Source organism: Dromaius novaehollandiae, chromosome 13 (genome assembly GCF_036370855.1).
Source record: "Dromaius novaehollandiae isolate bDroNov1 chromosome 13, bDroNov1.hap1, whole genome shotgun sequence".
Classification (NCBI taxonomy): Eukaryota; Metazoa; Chordata; class Aves; order Casuariiformes; family Dromaiidae; genus Dromaius; species Dromaius novaehollandiae.
Genome location: NC_088110.1, coordinates 23326103 through 23332107, shown reverse-complemented (window position 1 = coordinate 23332107; position 6005 = coordinate 23326103). Strand labels below are relative to the sequence as shown.

At 60.2% G+C, this 6005-nt stretch overlaps 1 protein-coding gene across 9 annotated transcripts in view; it reads right to left on the bottom strand.

Annotated features, from left to right (window-relative positions):
* ZNF469 (zinc finger protein 469) overlaps window positions 1-6005 on the bottom strand; it is a 250646-nt gene that overhangs the window by 16328 nt on the left and 228313 nt on the right. For 7 of the 9 annotated variants that reach the window (XM_064519794.1, XM_064519792.1, XM_064519795.1 and 4 more), the window contains one exon: window positions 3256-3326. The exons of the other annotated variants lie outside the window; for them this stretch is intronic. The gene's annotated coding sequence lies outside the window, so the exon portion shown is untranslated. The remainder of the gene's footprint in view (window positions 1-3255; window positions 3327-6005) is intronic. 9 annotated transcript variants of the gene reach the window in all.

Genomic DNA, 6005 nt, shown 5'->3' with positions numbered 1-6005 from the left:
GCTCAGAGCGGAGGGGAGCATTTTCCCCTCCTTTCTCTTCTTGCTTATATACTGTCTTCCTTTTTACCGAGGGATTTCACCGAAGTCCCTCTGCTCCCACCCGGCGGGGCGTCCCGGGCAGGACCGCGCTGCCCTTCGCGCGGGTTGCCGGTGCTCGGAGCGGTGCCTTTCGCGGGCGGCTGCAGCCCGGGCTCGCCGCCGGGAAGCGGTTTCGCTTCTTGCCTGCCATCATTTCCTGCTGGAAGACGGGCTCGTTTCCTAGCAGTTGCTCTCAAAGGCCACAAATTGCCTTCTCCTTCTGGTTTTAGACGCTGTTAAGTAGGTGAGATCATAAAACATAAGCCAAGACCGTACCACCTGACTTTACAGTGCAGAACTGCAAGGCGTTAGACACAAAGTAAGAGGCAAACACAACCTCTGAAAGGGCAATACCAGGATTTTGCCTCCAAACTTAGGTTACACTGAAAAAAACCCCCAAAAACAAATATGAGCAAAAGCCCAACCCAAAACCTGCTGAGCAATTTCAAGAGAATTTTTAAAGATTTTCTTTTTAAAAGTCTCCTGGAAACAGAAAGAGTTTCTTTCTTCTGTCTTACTAAAACCACCTCTCCGGTGTCTGCAAGCCACACGCTGCAGCGGGAGGCAAACACACGCTGCCAGCCAGAGGCAGGGAGCAAAGGGCAGGGAACCCACCTGGCCGCACATAAATTGTGAAAATCAGCTGATTCATATTGTGTTGATTGCAATTCCTTCACCCAGCCTAGCCCAATTTCCGTCTACGCCACAGTCCGCTCCATGCTGCACAAACTAGCTATTCAGAAAGATCTGAATAGAAAATTAGACCTTCTGCAAGAAAATCAGGGTGACCTGCAGCGTTTAACTGAGCTGGTATAAGAACTGGGGAGCTCTGCAGCGTCCACAGGTCAAAGTTATCCCGGAGCTCTCGGGTCACAGGGGAAAGCTCTGCACGTGCCGTGCAGCGGAGGGGCTCTGCACGCAGGGCCCCGAGATGCTGCTGCAACATATGTGCATTAATAATATAGTACGTTGTACGATGTGTATATAATATATACACATATATACACAGACGTAAACTCGCTCCAGCCTGCATCCCCCGTGCGCCCGCTCCCGCGCTATCGGCTGTCGGCCGCTTTGCTCCAGCTGTTTCGCTACCTGCCCGTCGAGCCGCCGCCGCCACCGCGAGCTGCCGGTCTCCAGTTCCCGCGTGGTTTCACACTCCGCTAAGGGAAACGAATCCCGGCCTGATAGGGCCGGACCCTATCGCTCTTGCCCCAGCGCGCCGGCCAAAGTTAACGCGCGGCCCGTTGGCACGCACGGATTGAGCCTGCAAGACAATGCGCCACTTATGCCGCCTCGAGCCACGACTGTAAAGCCTGTTTACCGCTGTTTAAATTTGCAAAGGCTCCTTGCCAAGATAAAATAACCAAGGCCAGCGCTGGTTACATTATCACAGTCGTGCTCTTTCAGCCACATAAAGGAGCCATTTTTTCGAAGGAAAGGCTCATTTGTGTATCCTAGAAGCTGCAACATTTGCATGCCGAGGGCCGGGGTTAGCTGCTGCACTTCTGCTTAGTGCCAGGAGAAATAAGCAGGGAGCTTCCTGCGCTGGCAGCGCGACGCGGAGGCACTCGAGGTCAGAGGAGCAGAGCTGGCGGCACGCGCGAGCAAGGCGGCTGCGCGGGGAGACGCAGGGGCTCTGCCGCGTGCCCATCTCCCCGCTCCGGCTGCGCAGGCAGGTGTCGGGCACGCGTGCGGAGAGCGCTAGGAGCACGGCGCCGAAATCCGGGGCCTCTCAGTCGTGCTCAGCCAATGTCAGTACCGACGGGGCGTTTGATAAAAAGGGCTGGGCTTTTTAATTTAAAGCAATATTCCCTGGGCAGCCGCCTGCATCTGTGACCGGAGGGCTCACTGATCCAGTGCAAACACAGTTTACCCTTTGCGGAATGAGAAAACCGGAATAAAATGGAAATAGGGACCAAAAGCCCGTTCCAAAGCCCGCCGTGCCGCTTCTGCCTGCCTGAAATGCAGCACCGGGGCCGTGTTTCCAAGCCCGCAGCCTGTTTGCGGGAAAGCCGTGATGGGGAGGGACGGTTGAGGCTCGGCCGGGGACCCTCTGGGGACCGGAGCATCCCGACCGGGTCCCACCGCGGGCAGCGTAACGGGCGGGCGCTGCCGGAGCAGCTCCCCCGGGCGCAGCTGCCGCTCGGCCCTGCATCCTCCGGCGGTGTTGGGACAAACGGTTGTGTAAAATGCAAAAGAAAAAAAAAGGTAAAAAAAGAAAAACCCCAGCAGCTGTTGCAGCAAAGTAGAGAGGGCCAGAAAGCACAGCTCTGCTTCCCAGGAAGCACGCTGTGGGCTGGACGCTGCTCCCCATCCCCTTCCCAGCAGCCCGGGTCGGTTGTGTAACGCTCGGTGCCGGAGCAGCAGTCCCTCCCCGCCGCAGCGGGAGGTGACGGACGGCCTTGCTTGGGGACTTGGAAGCCCCAGGTTCACTTCTTGGCCGCGTGTCTCCCCTGCCTGACCTTGGGTAAGTCATTTAATCGCGGTGACTCAGCTCTCCATCTGTAAATCAGGCCCGATAACGCTCCCCCTCGCCTATCTGCTGTTTGCATCGTCTGTTTAGATTATGGAGGCAGGGACTGCTCGGAGGACGCGCGCGGGGCGGGCGGGCGGCGGGACTCGGCCGCGGGGCTCCAGAGCATCCTGCCGCTCCCAGCTGCGGTTTCCGCAGCGGCGGGGAGAAACGCAGCACTGGGCTGCTCGGCTCCGCTGGGCAAATGCCCTTTGCAGCCGCAGGGGATGAGCGGGAGCCCCCGGCCCGCTCCGCGTCCCCCAGCAAAACGGGGGGGGTGACGCTCAGCAAATTTTCATTTTTGCCTGCCGGGAATGCACGGAGAAGGTCATTTCACCGCCGCGTCGAGGATCTAAAGCCTCCGCCGGCAGGTCGAGCGGGCGTCTCCGAAGGCAAGCCCTTGGCCCGGGCTGGGAAAAATCGCTTCCTCCTGCGAACTGGCCCCTTCTCAAAGCCCGGCCTGTTCAAAGCTCCCATCTCTCGGCTGCGGCTCGGTGCGAGGCTGCAGAGCAGCCGGCTCCCGCATCCCGTCCCGGCACCGCAGCCACCGGGCACCGGCCAGGCAGCTGCTGGGAGCTGGCCCCGGAGCCCCTCGGGGCGCAACGAGCAGCGTCCGGCTCGCAAAAATAGCATGGGATCCCGCGCCGTCAGCCAGCCCGTACCTTGGCACCCCTCCGCTGCTCAGCTACTGCCGCGACTCGCTTTCACCTCCCATGAAATATGGATTTCTTGGCTGCAAAGGAAAGTGAAAAGTATGTCAGGAATCCGTGTTTGGCTTGGCTGCCGGCACCGCGGCTCGCAGCGGCTCTGGCGCGCGGGGAGCGCTCGGCCGCCCCACGTGCAGCGAAGGAGCCTCCGGCCCCAAAAAGCGCTCCGGCACTCGCACCACCGTGGTCCCTGGCCCCTGGCCACCGGCTCCCCAGGTGGGCTCGGGAGCCCGGTCCCAAGGTGTTGCATCCTTGGCAGAGGTGGGGAAACTGAGGCACGGCTGGAGCAGTGCCCTCCATCCCCGCCGCCCGCATCCCCGGCCCGCAGAGTCCCGCGGCGGGTCTCGTTCCCGAGGGCTTCGCTGCGGGAAAGCCGGAGTCCTCCCAAAGCGACCGGGGCATTTCCCATCCGGGCCATTCCCCAGTCCCCAGTCCCCAGTCCCCCTCGGCAGCCCGGGGCGCTGGCTGCAGCCGGACCGCCGCCTGGACCCTCCGCGGTGGGGCAGAGCCTCAGCTCCCGCACCAGCTCCCTGCCCAGCCCCGGGAACTTGCCTTTTTCCGAGCACTTTTTCTTTCCAGCCCGATACGCTCGTCGGCTCTCATGAGCAGACCGTGCTCGGGCAGGAGCAGGCATCGCCTCGGCTGAGCCGCGGCAGCGGGCTGGGAAAGCGCCTGCCACGATCGCTCCCGCCGTCCCGGCCAGCCCCGCGCCCGGCCGGGGGCTCTGGGTTCCTCCGGCCAAGAGCCACCAGGTGCTCGGTGCTCCCCAAGCGTCGACGTGCCACATGGTCAGACCCAGACACACGTCCCGATCCCTCTCCGACATTAACACATCTCCGGGTCAAACACACAAAAAAGAAGAACAGGAGTGGCTGGCTCGCTGTCACCCTTCGGAGAAGAGGCGCCCGGCAGACCAAGCGGGAGCGTTTAATAAGAGGGGACAATATGGGTCCCTTTGCCTCCTGCCGTGCCAGGAGCCCTGGTCCCGGGAGCACAGGTTGGAAAAGATGCTCTGGTGCAACACACGTGTGTGCACGCACACACACACATGTGCACGCACGCACACACACACGTGTATGCATGCAAACACATGCTCTCGCTTTCGGATGGTTCGGCCCGGCTGTCGGGGCGAGGAGCACGGGGAGAGGTTGCTTCCAGCAGATTTTGCTGGCCAGAAGAGGAGCTGGAAGGTGATTCAGAAAGTTTATTCCTCGCTCACGATGACCCAAAATTGATTTTCTGGATCTCAACAGCTTTGAATTTCCCAGCTGGGGAGAATCCAGCTTTCGATCTGCATCCAGGTTTTGTGCAAGCAGTCCTAATCCCTATTAGGCTTATAATGCAAAATGATCTCGGACGAACTGCGGGCGGAGGGCAGGTCCCCGCGCATGTGGCCGTGCCGAAAAGCCACCGCAGCGCCCCGCAGCCCCAGGGAATGCCGCGCTGCCGTCGGAGGAGCGGAGCACCGGCACGGCTGGGTGCAGACAGCAGAAGCGGAGGTGCCCCAGCCATTCTGCTGAGCCCCGGCCGGGTGGAGGGAGAGGGAGGCGGTTGGGACGGCGGAAATCGGAGAAGACACGGAATCAGCGTTAAAGCACGGACAGACCAAGGCGACCTGGCAAAGCAAATCCCTTAATGCCCCGGAGCTGCTGTTTGGGGGCAGCTCGGAGTCAGCATGTTGCAGCCGCCGGCGTGAAGCAGCTCCGGACCGCTCCGGTCGCATCCCGCGCCTCGGCCAACAGCAGCTGAGCCTTTTCCAGAGGAAATAACACGGCTGATGATAAATAGCAGGTTTTAGGTCAAGTCGTTCTCGCCCCCCGGGACAGGCAGAACTGTCCCTGCCACGGGCTGCCGGGGCGCTCGGAGCCGCCCCACGCGAGACCCCGGCAGCCGGCGCAGCCGGGGCTGGGGCCGGCCGCTTCTCCGGCCGGAGGAGCAATTGCACATTCAGGCTCCGCATCCTCCGGCTCCGAGCGCCCAGGGAAAGGCGGGAGCCCCGCGGCTCCTTGGCGGGCACGGAGGGGACACAAAGGTCCTGGGTGCCTCTCCCGCTGGATGGGCTCAAACCCGAAGGGTCTGAACGTCCGACTGGACCAGCACGGGGAAACCGAAGGACGTGGCCGCGCTCGTCCTCGGGCGGGAGGAAGGTCGCTGCCCGGACGGCGCGGTAGGGGCTGTGCTGGCTCCAGGCCGTTTTGGCATAGGTGGGCAAAGCCCACCAGGGTCCAGTTTCCTTAAAAATCACACGTGTAGGACATGGGAGCACCTCCTCCCTTCCGGCCGGCCGAGCCCCCAGGACGGCAGCGCTTCTAATCTCCCCCAGGAATCGGCAGAGGGGCTGGGCCTGCCAGCAGCGTCTTTGTAGGGCCGTAATAAAGAATGACTTACTTTGACATTTATTTAAGAAATATTAATCTTTCATTTTCCTTCTAAATGCTCCTATTTGCTAAGGAACTATCTGTTACCTAAGTGCTCCGATAAATCTTCTAAGGTAAAATTATATGTTGGATGCTGCCAGAAGGGTACATTTAAGAATGCTTCCCAAATTATCAGCTGCATTAATCTTAATTACTTCGGTAAAAGTAGAGTCTGGCATTAGGGTGAACTAAATTGAACGGGTGTTTGTTTGTCTTTATCATATCACATATTTGAGATCATTTAACAGGGGGCAGATAAAAGGCGTGCGGGGCAGCGAGGCCGGGAGC